Here is a 15268-nt window from a genome sequence, read left to right as displayed (position 1 = left end):
CACAGCCAACGCCCCACAGGCCACACTACTAAACTCCCACATTTTGCGAATGCTTGCACTCGAAATGTTGCCTTTTAGGCTCGTGGAGACGGAAGCATTCTGCAACCTGATGGCGGCGGCTGTCCCTCGGTACTCGGTCCTCAGCCGCCACTATTTCTCCCGGTGTGCCATCCCCGCATTACACGAGCACGTGTCCCACAACAATGCAGATGTCGAGGTTTGCAGGTCAATCAGTGTTGCCCCCACATTCTACAGCTCCTGCACCTCCTCCTCCTCTTCAGCCTCCATCTCCGAAATGGCCACATCAGTCGCAAGCTAGCAGCACTGCCTCGGCCAAGTGGCAACAGGCTGTGCTGAAGCTAATATGCTTAAGTGACAAACCGCACAACGCTGAAGAGTTGTGGACAGTTCTGAAAAGAGCAGGCAGATCTGTGGCTTACACCGCTGACCCTACAGCCAGGTATGGTCGTGTTGACAATGGCCGGAACCTGGTGGTGGTTCTGAGGTGAGACGAGCTCACACACGTACCATGCCTGGCCCATGTGCTTAACCTCGTGGTTCAGCGGTTTCTCAAAATCTACCTGGATCTGCTTGTCAAAGTACACCACGTGTGTGCCCATTTTAGAAAGTTAGCTACACCTCCACCTTTGCCATGCTTCAGCAGTGTTTGAAGCTTCCAGCTCACCAACTGATCTGCGATGTCCCCACGTGTTGGAACTCTACATTCCAGATGTTGGGAAGGATTTGTGAGCAGGAGAGGGCAGTTGTTGACTACCAGGATCAACAAGGCCGTCGGTATTCAGTTCAGACTCCACACATAAGACCTCAGGAGTGGACATGGATGTCAGACATATGTTCCATCCTCCAAATCTTTGAGGACTCCACCAAGATGGTGAGCGGCGACGACGCTAACGTCACCATCCTGCTTCTCTGTCTTCTGAAACGCTGTCTTCTCACAATGAAAGTTGGAGCACGATGAGATGGAGTAAGGAACCATACAGAGTGATTCCACACAGCCCAGCCTCATCTCATCCCAATGTGGATTGGGTGACAATGAGGAAGAGGAGGAGGAAGAACAGGAGCTAGTTTCCTGCACTATAGATGGTACTACCTGCACAACTGTCATACCGTCTGTTCAGTGTGGATGGCCTGATGACAGGGAGGAGGAGGAGGATGAGGAGGAGAGCATGGTCAGTCGTCCTCTTGGTGAGGATACGGAAGTCTTGCCTGTTAGCAGTCTGGCACACATGGCTGAGTTTATGTTACGTTGACTTTCCCATGACCCTCGCATTGTCCAAATTTTGGGTGACAGTCATTATTGGTTGGTGACACTTCTAGACCCACGTTCCTCCAAATTTTTGGCAGCCATTGCATTCATTCCATAGTCAAACAGTATGGGAGACTCACTCCTTTTTAATGCTCAAATGAGATGCTGTTCCCATGTCATTTGAGCACTGTTCCCGCCGATTTGGACAATTTTTAGGCCCTCTGCAGACCGTCGGGGGGAGCCACCTGAGAAATGCTCAAGTTTCCCATAGACTTACATTGGGCTCATTACTCGGACTGAGCACTAGAGCATTCCAATTTGCTCGACCTGAGTAACGAGTACCCAAGCATTTTAGTGCTCGCTCATCACTAACTGTATTCTTTTATTTGTAGGCCTCATTCCATTTACAGTAAACAGTTGAATGATGTGCCTTAACAAAAAGCTCTATCTTGTCCACAAGATGCCTGCTGGCCATCTAAAAATAGTGTAGACTGCCTGCTGGCCCTCAAAGTTTCAAATTGTACAGTTGAAACCAGAAATTTACGTACACTATATAAAAAGACACATATGCATGTTTTTCTCAATATATGACATGAAATCAGAATAAACCTTTCCTGTTTTAGATAAATTAGGATTACCATAATTTGTAATATTTGCCAAATTCCAGAATAGTGAGAGAGAGAGAGTGAGAGAATGTTTTAAGGCAATTTTATTACTTACTGCAAAGTCAAAAGTTTACATACACTAAGATTACTATGCCTTTAAACAATTCTGGACTGCCCATATGATGATGTCATGTGTTTGGAAGCTTCTGATAGTTTTTTTGGAAACATCTGAGTTAATTAGAGACACACCTGTGGATGTATTTAAATGCACATCCGAAACACACTGCTTCTTTGAGTAGCATCATGGGAAAGTCTAAAGAAATCAGCCAAGATATCTGGAAGAGAATTGTGGACTCATCCTTGGGTACAATTTCAAGATACCTGATGGTGCTTCGTTCATCTGTACAAACAATTATACGCAAGTACAAACAAGATGGGAATGTCTAGCCATCATACCGCTCAGGAAGGAGACGGGTTCTGGGTCCCAAAGATGAATGTGCTTTGGTCCGACATGTGCACATCAACCCAAGGACAAAAGCAAAAGACCTTGTGAAGATGATGGCGGAAGCTGGTAAGATTATGTCAATAACCACAGTGAAACGAGTACTGTATCAATATGGCCTGAAAGGCCACTCTGCCAGGAAGAAGCCATTAATCCAAAAGAAACATAAAAAAGCCAGATTAATGTTTGAAAATGCACTCAGGAACAAAGACCTTAATTTTTGGAGACATGTCATGAGGTCTGATGAAACTAAAATTTAACTTTTTGGGCACAATGACCATCGTTACATTTGGAGAAAAAAAGGGAGAAGCTTGTAAGCCTAAAAACACCATCCCAACTGTGAAACACGGGGGTGGCAGCATCATGTTGTGGGGTTGTTTTGCTACAGGAGGGACTGGTGCACTTCACAAACTAGATGGCATCATGAGAAAAGAAGAGTATGTGGCAATATTGAAGCAACATCTCAAGATATCAGCCAGGAAGTTAAAGCTTGGGCGGAGATGACCCGAAGCATACTGCCAAAATGGTAACAAAGTGGCTTAAGGATAACAAAGTCAATGTTTTGGAATGGGCATCAAAAAGTCCTGATCTCTATCCTATTGAAAGTTAATAGGCAAAGCTGAAAAGGCAGGTGCTAGCAAGGTGACCTACAAACCTGGTTCAGTTACACCAGTTTTGTCAAAAGGAATGGGCCCAAATTCTGACCAACTATTGTGAGAACCCTGTTGAAGGATATCCCAAACGTTTGACGCAAGTCATTCAGTTTAAGGGCAATGGTACCAAATACTAATGAAATGTATGTAAACTTTTGACTTTGCATTAAGTAATAAAAATGCCTTAAAACATTCTCTCTCTCTCATTATTTTAGCATTTGGCAAATATTAAAAATTATGGTAATCCTAATTGATCTAAAAGTGGAAAGATTTATTCTGATTTCATGTCAGATATTGAGAAAAACATGCATATGTGTCTTTTTATATAGTGTATGTAAACTTTTGGTTTCAACTGTACATAATATATACGAAAAAAAAAATTTGACCACCTCAGATAAATACATTATATTGCATTAGCAATATACGGCTATGCAAAGCATAGCCGGCTGCTGGTTCTCCAAAAATGCTTAGTGAGGGCTGGCTACCTGGCCCACTAAAAATATTGAGTGAGGGATGGCTGCTGGACGTGTCAAATTTGAGCGAGGGCCGCCAGATGGCCCTCTGACAATAGCTATGGCTGCCTACTGGCCCTCTAACAATAGTAAAAGCTGACTGCTGGCACTCTAACAATAGTGAGGGCCATCTGATGGCCCTCTACAAATAGTGAGGGCTGCCTGATGACCCTGAAAAAAAAAATGGGACTTTCTGACTCCCTCCTTCATAAATGAAACAAGATGTGTCTGATCATGTCTCACACACCACATGGCCAGATAAGGTATTAAGATGTTAAAATGACATTTACTGGTGAATGTATTTTTCACAGTTGAAAGCAATGCGATCGTGCAAAAACACAGTAAAAACACTATGTGTGAACATTGCCCAAGGTTCTAGAGGAGGATTTTCTTTCCTTATTTATTTTGCCTTATATACAAGTCATTATCTTGGAAAGACTGTTTCTTAACATTTTTTCCAGGAAAATTAATTTTAGCTTTGTTTTTGTATGTTTTATTGTCAGTCTGTAAAAGTGGCGCATTATTCTCACAACATTTTTCACAACAGCGACCTGGGATTCAGAGGTGATTCCAGGGGTCTTCCTCATGCTGTTCCCATGCCATTTCAGTGCGGTTTCTATAAATTTGATGAATTTTTAGACTCCCTCCAGACCTCCAGGGGAGAGGCTGCCGGAAAATTTCTCAAGTTTCCCAGTGACTTCCATTATACTCGTTACTTGGGTCGAGCATCCAAGCATTATGATTTGCTCGACCTGAGTAAAGCGTACCCAAGCAGCTTAGTGCTTGCCCATCAATAATTGCTATTTTGTGGCAGCAAAAATAGGCAACACTTTGCATAATACTGTATGTCACATTGCATGACATATAACAGCACAATTAAGCATCAAAATTACATTTGCACAGTCATTCGACAACTTAGATAATCAGGTGGCATTCCTATGTCTAAAGGGTCAATGGCAACTTATATTAACAAACAGCAAATAATAACAGCTCAGCAAGTAACACTGGAAGTTCAGGTCACAGCAGTCATTAAATATGAGAGGGCGGTGGTGGTCCAATTTTTAACCTACTAGATTAGATAAAACATAGTTCCAGATGTCATTCCTTTCTGAATATATTTATTGCTGTTCAAAGGTTGGATTTTCCTTTTTTTTCCTTGTCGTGTAGGACTAACGTCACACTAGACTACAGTAAAACTAGAAACAAGATCAGATACCATTAATGCTAGCAGGGACTTTCTCACTGAGAAGATACCAAGAGCAAGACACTTTAATGTGAGTAAACAATGCCTGTGTACATTCAGTAGATACAATATGTGGATTTTAGTGCGGATCTATGTTTCCTATTTTGGTGTAGTCCAAAATATTTTTTCTGAGTCCTAAAAAATATCTTGTTAACCAAACTTACAAGTCTGTGTGTATTACATGTAAATATTATAGGGTAAGGACTAGGAAATGTAGTATTTGGGTAAAAAGTGATGCAGTAGTTAAAATTTTACTTTTGTTACTATATTATTACAGTAGATCATTGGTTGCATGAAAACATTTCATAAGTGATGCTATAGCCATAATTTAGTGCTATCCCCGGGAACATATTAAACGGGTGTTCCCATCATTTTTATTAGTAACAACTAGGAATCAGTCCTTTCTCAGTGTTTTCACTTTATAAATAAAAGTAAGTCTAAGGGTATGTGCACACGATGCAGAAATGAAGCAGAAAATTTCTGCATCATTTCTGCATCTCCCTGGCAGAAAAAACGCATGCAGATTGTGCATGCGTTTTTCCTGCAGAATACATGCGGATCCACAAGCAGATTGACATGCGTTTCCGCATGCAGATTGACAAGCGCTTTCCAGGCGATTTTAGCATCACCTGGAAAGTGCTTGACAACTAGGTCACACTATATAAATCCATGCAAACAGCATGGATTTATATAGTGTGACCCGAGAGAGTGTATATACTTACCTCCGATGGCCCGCGCTGTCCTGCTTTAAAGTTCCCGGCTGCCGGCAACTTTGAATTGAAAGACCTGCCGACGTCAGCGTCACGTGACCCGTCACATGACTCTGACGTCACCGCAGGTCCTACAACTCACTGCAAGTGCCGGGAACCAAGCGGGAGCGCTGTGCGGGCCGACAGAAGGTAAGAATACATTTATTTTTTATTTTATTCTTTTTTTTCAGCTTTTTTAATGGTACCTGGGTGTGGATGAGACTCTCCTCTCCTCCACACTCGGGTACCATCCGCATATTAGAACGCGCCAATAACGCAAGTACAAATGCTGTCTTGCGGAATTGGCGCGTTCTAATGCAAGTCAATGGCGGCGAAATCGCCGCGTTTCCGCAAAATTAATTGACATGCTGCGGATTTTTGACCGCAGCGTTAACGCTGCGGAAAAATCCGCATCATGGGCACAGCACATGCGGATTTCCATTGGGGAACATTGCTGCCCTTCTACCATGCGTTTTTCATGCGTTTCCGCGGCGTTTACGCAACTGCAAAAACGCTGCGGAAACGCATGAAATACGCATCGTGTGAACTCAGCCTTAGAGAAACAGAAAAGATGAAAAAGTCCTGCACTGCAGATTCATATATTTAGAGACTAAACTTTTATTTAGTGGGCCCCCAGGAGAAGCCCTGTTCTAACTTTGCTAAATGATACTAAGATCACATAGCAATTAAAGGGATTGTTTTTTACTGGACAATAGTGATGGGCGAGCACTAAAATGCTCGGGTGCTCGATGCTCGGGTCGAGCACATTGGAATATTTGGGTGCTCGACCCGAGCAACAAGCCCATTGTAAGTCTATGGGAAACTTGAGCATTTTTCAGGCGGCTCCCCCCGGCGGTCTGCAGAGTGCCTAAAAATTGCCCAAATAAATGGGAACAGTGCTCAAATGACATGGAACAGCAGGGGGAAGACCCCTGGAAGCATTTCTGACTCCCAGGTCACTGCTGTCAACAACGTTGTCAGAGTATTACGCCACTTTTATGGACTCACAATAAAACATACAAAAACTAAACCAAAATGGATTTTCCTGGGAAACATGTTAAGGAACATCCTTTCCAGGGTAATGACTTATATATAAGGCAAACTGAATATACAAAAACAAAAATGCTCATCTACATCTTGGGCTATGTTCACACATAGCGTTTTTGATGCGATTTTGCACTTTTGCATTGCTTTCAACCAAGAAAAATGCATTCACTGGGAAGTGTCATTTTAACATTTTACAACCTTATCTGACCATGTGGTGTGTAACACGTCATCAAACACATGCATACAGTGCTGAAAAGACATGGGAACAGCATGGGGAAGACCACTGGAAACACCTCTGACTCCCTGGTCACTGCCTAAAAGTGTGCCCAACATAAGTGATCCTTGGCGCATGCGAAGATGCCTCCCGCCATGCACCTGTCGTTGCAGACTTGCAACAATCACCATCCACGTCCTTGTCCCAGCGCAGAGTTCAGTTGTCCCTACCCCATTCCTTGAAATGCAAGCGCAAGTATGCAGACAGACAGCCACCCACCCACCCACAGGCTGCAATACTATACTGTCAAATTTTTTACATCTGCTTGCACTTGAAATGTGGCCTTTTAGGCTCGTGGAAGCGGAAGCTGTCCACCTTATGGCGCCGGTGACCGGGTATCCATACTCGTTCCCCAGCCGCCACTATTTGTCCCGTTGTCATCTCCGCCTTCCACAAGCACGGGTCCTACAACATTACCCGTGCCCTTCCCAGTTTACTTACTGGGAAGGACCACCTAACCACAAACATGTGAACAAGTGAATATGGCCAGGGACGGTACGGAGCCAGTCCACAGCTTGTCGGTGAGTTGTATTTCACCACAGCCATATTTTTTAGCTCAGTGAAAGGACTGACTTTTGGGAAACCTTATCTACTGCAGCTCTCATTTCTCCCAGGAAGTCATCCAAAGCTGATTACACTTGAAATGTGGCCTTTTAGGCTCGTAGAGGCGGAAGCTTTTCACAACCTCATGCTGGCGGCAGTCGGGTGTCCATTATTTCTCCAGGTGTTGTCTCCGCCTTCCACAAGCGCGGGTCCCACAACATTACCCGTGCCCTCCCCAGTGCACTTACTGGGAAGGACCACAAACATGTGGACAGGTGAATGTGGTCAGGGATGGTATGGAGCCAGTCCACATTAAAAATGCAGCCATAGAGTGTCCGGGAACCTTCAAACACACTTTTCTTAGCCAGGGCTGCTTCTCAGCAGGGTTGGACGGGCCCACCAGAGAATTCTTGGGTGTGCCCTGGCTTCTCCAGCAGGAGAGTTCATGATAGGTGCAAACTTTGCAGCAGCTATGGGGCTCTTGAGCGGGGGAGAAAGGTGGGCCCTCAGAATCAAATCCTCTGGTGGGCCCAATGTTTTTCAGTCTGACACTGCTTCTCAGTGAGAGTTGTATTTCGCCACATATTCTTTAGCTCGGTGAAAGGACTGGTATAGAGGGAAATCGTATCTACACTGGGTGTCATTTCTTCCAGGATGTCCTCTAATGCAGCTTGTTGCAGAAGCAATGTCAGCCCATCCAACATCAGCTCACACTTGTCGGTGGTGCTTCGACACACAAACATCTTTCTTTGCGCCTTTAATTTCATGACTACAGAGTTGGGCAATGGCCTGATCTGCAATGCGGCTTGAGAAATAACATGCATAAGCACATCCAATCCACATTAAAAAAGCAGCCATAGAGTGTCCGGGAACCTTCTCCCAAACTTTTCTTAGCCAGGGCTGCTTCACGGCAGGGTTGGACGAGCCCATCAGAGAACCGGAGACTCCTCCAGTGGGCTCTGGCTTCTCCTTCAGGAGAGTTCATTGTGCCGAGATGAGGCCATGATGATGATAGAGGCCACCATCTGCTTAGTTTTCTGTTACTTGGAATGCAAGCTCAAGTATGCAGCCAGCCACCCACCCACAGACCGCAATACTAAACTGCCAGATTTCTGGGCAGCTGCTAGCACTTGAAATGTGGCGTTTTACTCTCGTGGAGGCAGAAGCTGTCCACAACTTCATGGCGGCGGCCGGGTATCCATACTTGGTCCCCAGCTGCCACTATTTCTCCCGGTTTTGTCTCCGCCTTCTACAAGTGAGCGTCCCTGAATATTACTGCTGGTACTTTTCTAAGGGGAATCTGCTTTTATTTCCAGTAAACTATGGTACGACGCCATGGTATTAGCACTGCCCCCAGTACCAGTAGTGAAGCCATCCCCAATTTCCTTCTCAGGAATTTTATTTGGTAGACTGAGTGGCTGCTCAAATACATTAGTTTCTCACAAAGGAGCTGAAGATAGAGTGGCAGTAGGTGCAAATTTCTCCAGCCTGTTAGAGATCAGAGGGTGAATGGCATCACATTGGATCAGTGGTTAGCACTGAAGCCTAGCAGCGCTGGGATCCTAAGTTTAAATCCCAGCAAGGACAACATCTGCAAGGATTTTGTGTGCTCTCCCTGTGTTTGCTTAGGTTTCCACCTCAGTAAAAAAGCAGCCATAGAGTGTCCGGGAACCTTCCCACACACTTTTCTTAGCCAGGACTGCTTCTCGGCAGGGTTGGACGTTCCCACCAGAGAATCCTCTGGTGTGCCCCGGCTTCTGCATCGGGAGAGTTCATGATAACGCAAACTGCTATGGGGCTCTTGAGCGGGGGAGAAAGGTGAGCCCTCAGAAACAAATCCTCTGGTGGGACCAATGTTTTTCAATCTGAAACAACTTCTCAGTGGGAGTTGTATTTCACCACAGCCATACTCTTTAGCTCAGTGAAAGGAATGGCATAGAGGGAAACTGTATCTACTCCGGCTGTCATTTCTTTATCACCAGGTTCCGCCCATTGTCACACACGACAAAGCCTGGCTGTATGTTCAGCGGTGAGAGTCACAGATCAGGCTGCTGTGTTACAGCTTTCAACAACTCTGCAGCGCTAAGCAGTTTGTCACCTAAACATTAAGCATGATATCATCAGCACAGCCTGTTGCCGCTTGGCCAAGGCAGCGCTGCAGTGCTTTCAGCTTGTGACTAGTGTTGAGCCACCCCCGTAGTGTTCGAGTTCGGTTCGGTTCGTCGAACACCCGTATGTTCGCCGAACTGTTCGTCGAACTGTTCGTCGAACACCGTCGAACACCGTTAAAACCAATGGCAGGTAAAGAAAAACACATAGAAACACATAGAAAACACCTTCAAAGGTGTCCAAAAGCTGACAAACTGATCAGAAGACACAACTAACACATGGAAAAGTGACAAGTACATATAGTCATGCGAAAAGAAAAGAGGTGGAGGAGTAAAAGGAGGGGGAGACACAGATATAGGCATGTCATGCCCTTCTAATACCAAAAAAGTGCGAAGCCGACACGGCCAGTCCGTTCCTGCCCGTGCGACCTCCGTGTCGCCGGGTTTGTGCCAGAGCTGCGGTGGACCCTGACGGCCAGCCCCCCTCTCCCAATACTGGTGCCTGTCCGCTGGTGGGTCGAGCGAGCCCCCCTGCGGTGAAGGCAGGTCTAATCTTTTTAATTTAAATTGTCTCTCTAATTTGAATGAATACACTTTAAATCCTTTTACAAGGATCTATTGGAGGGCAAGTCTCATGCCAGCAGCCGCGTAATTCCAGCTCCAGTAGCGTCCACTAAAGCTGCTGCAGTTAAAAAGCTTTTATAAGGATCGAGCTCGGCGGTCCACCGCAAGGCGTCCTACCGCCAGTCCCAGCCCCTATGCCTTGGGGTGCCTCCCCGATGCTCTTCACTGAGTGTCCCGGGGGCCCGAACCATTTCCTTTGAAAAAATTAAGTGTCCAAACTACAGGTGGTGTAGCTTGCTTAACAGCTGGGATAATCCGCTGACTAGCAGACACTGCTACTAGGCACAAAGTATTTCCTGGGCTAGATGCAGTTAAAAATTTGTAATTAGACACTCTCGTTGGATGCTGAGAAAGCACTCCATAGAGTCTCCTGGCCCGCCATATATTATTCCCTTAAAAAGCTTGGGGTAGGGGTCTAGGGGACCCTTTTATAGGCAAAATCACGGCACTGTATCGTAATACCTCACTTAGGCTGAGGATAAATGGAACATTTTCATCACCTTTCATAATCACCAATGGGACAAGGCAGGGATGTCCTCTGTCCCCTCTCTTATACATCCTAGTGACGGAGCACCTGCTCTCATCAATTCGCCATAACCCCAATATTAGGTGGATTGAGGTGGGAGGCACCAAGTACAAGTGCTCTGCAATTGCTGATGATGTCCTAGTATATATCACTCAATCACATATATCCATCCCTGCACTTATGGCTGAAATAGATCACTTTGTTACATGGTCAAATTTTAAAATCAATGCAGCGAAGTCTGAGGCCCTCGATGTCTCCCTCCCCAAATCCATACAGGATTCCATCCAGTCCAACTTTCCCTTTGCCTGGCCCTCACAGGGTATCAAACACTTAGGAATTCCTATTCATAGAGACCTCTCCCGTCTATGTTATCTTAATTTTGGGCCCTTTATTGAACAACTCCATACAGACCACGGCTGGCAAGTTAGAACTGTAAGATTCACTACGCGAACCACTGGTATTTTGTGGAAAAGCACATGTACACTGTATTCCAAATTATTATGCAAAAAGTGTTTAGGAGTGATAAGGGAAGAATTTTTTTGTTTGTCAGTTAAGCTCATTGATGGTGATATGTGTCAGGGCTCGTTATATCACTGTAAGCAATTGCAGAAACCTGTGCTAATTAGTTTGGCAGGTGTGTCCAATGAAAGGCAAGACTACTTAAGAAGGCTGTCCCACATTATTAAGCAGCCTACATTTTCTGCCAAAATGGGAAAGAAAAAGGATGTGTCGGCTGCTGAGAAGCAACAAATTGTGGAGTGTTTAGGTCAAGGCATGACTACAATCAACATTGCCAAGACACTTCATCCTGATCATCGCACAATCAAGAAGTATGTAGCTGATTCACAGTACACACATGTGCGTGCTGATAAGGGAAAATTGAGGACTCTTTCCTACAGGAAATTACGTCAGGTTAAAAGAGCAGCGGCAAAAAAGCCTTGTCATAGCAGCAGACAAGATTTTGAAGCTGCTGGTGCCTCCATCGTCCCCCGAACAACAAGATGCAAAGTCCTTCAGAGGTTTGCAGCTGTGCGTAAGCCATCCTGTCGACCTCCTTCTATCCACTGCACACAAGCAGAAACGGCTCCAGTGGGCCAAACAATACATGAAGACTGACTTCAAAACTGTTTTGTTCACCGATGAGTGCCATGCAACGCTCGATGGTCCAGATGGATGGAGTGGAGGATGGCTGGTTGATGGACACCCCACGCAAACACGGCTACGGCGCCAACAAGGAGGAGGTGGAGTAATGTTTTGGGCTGGAATCATGGGGAGAGGGATTGTCGGCCCCTTTAGGATCCCTGAAGGGGTAAAGATGAACTCCATAATGTATGTGGAGTTTCTCAAACAGCTCTTCCTGCCATGGTTCAAGAAGAACCGTGTATTCCGCAGCAAGATCTTTTTCATGCATGATAATGCACCGTCTCATGCTGCACATAACACATCTGCATCTCTGGCTGATATGGGCATAAAAGGGGACAAACTTATGGTGTGACCCCCATGCTCCCCTGACCTCAACCCCATTCAGAACCTCTGGAGCATCATCAAAAGGAGTGTCTATGATGGCGGGAGGCAGTTCACATCTAAGCAACAGCTCTGGTAGGGTATTCTGTCCTCATGCAAAACAATTGAAGCAGAAACCATCCAAAACCTGACAAATTCAATAGACGAGAGAGTTGAGAAGCTCCTTTCGAACAAGGGGTCCTATGTGCAAATGTAACATCACCTAGAATAAAGTTTTGAGTTGAAAACTGTTTGATTTCAGTTTCTAATAACCTGCTAATGCTTATAATTTCAAAGATGACCATTTTTTTGTTCTTTATTAAAATGAAAAGGTTGATCGAAGAGTGTGGGGGATCTAAGAGTGTGGCAACCCAGTAGTCAGGATTACTTCGAATTCTGACAATCTGAGGGTCAAGTTGCAGGTAGTGCAGCAAGAAGGCACTCATGTGTCTTGCACATCTAGGAGCCCCAAAATTATTTTCCGGGCTAGATGCAGCTAAAAATTATTATTAATTTGAAAGCTGGTGGAGCTTAATATCGATGGCCTAATAGAATCAGTACTGCAAACAGCTACAAAGCCCAAATTATTTTCCAGCCAAGATACAGATAAACATGATTAGTAATTTTAAATCTGGTGGAGTTTAGTATAGATGGCCTAATAGAATCAGTACGCACACTGCTACAAGGCCCAAATTATTTTCCAGCCAAGATACAGATAAACATGATTAGTAATATTAAAGCTGGTGGAGCTTAGTATAGATGGCCTAATAGAATCAGTACTGCACACTGCTACAAGCCCCAAATTATTTTCCAGCCAAGATACAGATAAACATGATTAGTAATTTTAAAGCTTAAAAGGTGAGGTGATTTTAACAAATCATCAAGCTTTTATTCTCCCCAGGATGACACAGGGGTAGAAAAGTCGTTTCGGATCCATGATTTGTTCATCTTTATGAACGTGAGTCTGCCTACATTATCAGTGGAGAGCTGCGTGCGCTTATCTGTCAGCACACCACCAGCAGCGCTGAACACACGTTCAGACAGAACGCTGGCTGCGGGGCATGACAAGATCTCCAAGGCGTAAGTGGTGAGCTCCGGCCATTTATCCAGATTGGAAGCCCAAAAAGAGCAAGGGTCCAGTGACACAGTCATGGCTTCAATGTTTACTTGGAGATACTCCTGTACCATCATCTCTAGGCGTTGACTATGTGTCAGACTTCTTGTCTCCTGTGGCCTTGCAAAGGATGGGCTAAAAAAGTGGTGAAATGATTCTGCAAAATTGATGTTACCAGCAGATACTGTGTTTCTGTTACGTTTTGAGAGCTGAACACTCGACGGTCCCACGGTTGGCAAATTGGAACTGTGAGATTTACTATGTGCACCACTAGTGTTTTGGGGAAAAGCACATGTAAGATTCTGCAACAGTCTCTGCTGATACTCCTGCATGCGTGCATTTCTTTCTATGGCAGGAATAATTTCTGCAAATTTACTTTTGTACCGGGGATCTAACAGTGTGGCAACCCAGTAGTCAGGATTATTTCTAATTCTCACAATTCGCGGGTCATGTTGCAGGTAGTGCAGCAAGAAGGCACTCATGTGTCTTGCGCATCCAGGAGCACCAAGTCCCTGTTGTGTTGGTGGCGAGGTAACAATCATGCTTCTTTCCTCTGTCCTCTCCCCCCAACCTCGCACAACAGAAATGTCATCAAGGTCTCCCTCATCTGATGAGTCTTCCATCAGTTCGTCCTCCACTTCTTCCTGGGTTCCTGCACCTTCCTCACTAGTTTGGCTGCTACCATGCGCCCTGGTAAAACCATCTCCCCCACCCTCACATGCCTGCCGCCTTGGTGCTGCCGACCGTCTGGACCTTGCAGATGTTAGCCCTTCCGCATACAACTCCTCCTCCTCTACTTCCTCCACCTCCTCTTGTGCCACCACCTGACTCCGAATTCTGTTTAACATGTGCTCCAGCATGTAAATCACCGGAATAGTCATGCTGATAATGGCACCGTCAGCACTAAACATCTTCGTCGCCATTTCAAAACTGTGCAGAAGGGTGCATAGGTCCCTGATCTGAGACCACTCCTGCAGCGTGATTTTCCCTACCTCTGGATCTCGTTGGCCCAGGCTATACGTCACAACGTATTGCACCAGAGCTTGTCGGTGCTGCCACAGTCGCTGCAACATGTGCAGAGTTGAAGTCCACCGGGTAGGCACATCGCATTTTAGCCAGTGAAGTGGCAGGCCCAACGATTTCTGTAGAGATATAAGTCGCTGAGCTGGGGGATGCGAACGGCTGAAGTGAGCACACAGCGACCGTGCCCTCTGCAGAAGTCCGGGATAGTGGGCTAAAAATTGCTGGACAACCAGGTTCAACACGTGAGCCATACAAGGCATGTGTGTGACATTGCCCCGGCGAAGGGCCGCATCCTGGTTTGCAGCATTGTCGCACACGGCCTTCCTGGTTTCAGGTCCAGTGGAGACAACCATTCATGAAACTGGTTCTCCAGAGCTGACAACAACTCCTCAGCTGTGTGACTCACATTTCCCAGACATTTCAAAGTAAAAACCGCCTGATGACGTTGAGTCCTGCTGCCAGCAGAGTAAGGAGGTGTACAGGATCCCTTCTGCGCAGTTAGAAAGCTTGTGGCATAACCAGACAGGCTTTGGGTGCAGGTGGAGGACCGAGAGGAGGTTGAGGAGGCAGAAGCAGTGGAGGAACTTTGAGATAAAGAGGATTGAGGCACAACTCGTGGGGATGGCAAGACTTGGACAGCAGCCCCTTGTCCTGCTGTCACCATAGTTACCCAGTGCCCTGTCAGCGACATGTAACGCCCCTGTCCTTGCCTACTCGTCCAAGTGTCTGTGGGGAAATGCACCCTGTCACACACAGAGTTTCTCAAAGAAGCGGTGATGTTGTGTGCGACATGCTGGTGGAGCGCAGGCACACCTTTCTTTGAGAAGTAGTGCCAACTGGGCATCTGGTACTGGGGCACTGCGACGGACATAAGGTCTCGAAAATCCTCTGTGTCCACCAGGCGGAAAGGAAGCATTTCTGTAGCCAAGAGCTTGCAGATGGTGAAATTCAACCTCTTAGCTTTCTCATGGCTAG

The 15268-nt window shown here is 45.7% G+C and overlaps 1 protein-coding gene across 1 annotated transcript in view; it reads left to right on the top strand.

Annotated features, from left to right (window-relative positions):
* Positions 1-4667: 4667 nt before the first annotated feature.
* LOC141271150 (membrane-spanning 4-domains subfamily A member 4A-like) overlaps positions 4668-15268 on the top strand; it is a 193375-nt gene continuing 182774 nt past the window's right edge. The window contains exon 1 of the mRNA XM_073681252.1: positions 4668-4813. The gene's annotated coding sequence lies outside the window, so the exon portion shown is untranslated. The remainder of the gene's footprint in view (positions 4814-15268) is intronic.

The sequence above is a fragment of the Phyllobates terribilis genome, unplaced genomic scaffold, assembly GCF_046119375.1.
Source record: "Phyllobates terribilis strain yellow unplaced genomic scaffold, ASM4611937v1 Scaffold_5__5_contigs__length_657084704, whole genome shotgun sequence".
Taxonomy (NCBI): Eukaryota; Metazoa; Chordata; class Amphibia; order Anura; family Dendrobatidae; genus Phyllobates; species Phyllobates terribilis.
This window is presented reverse-complemented; position numbering and strand designations above follow the sequence as displayed.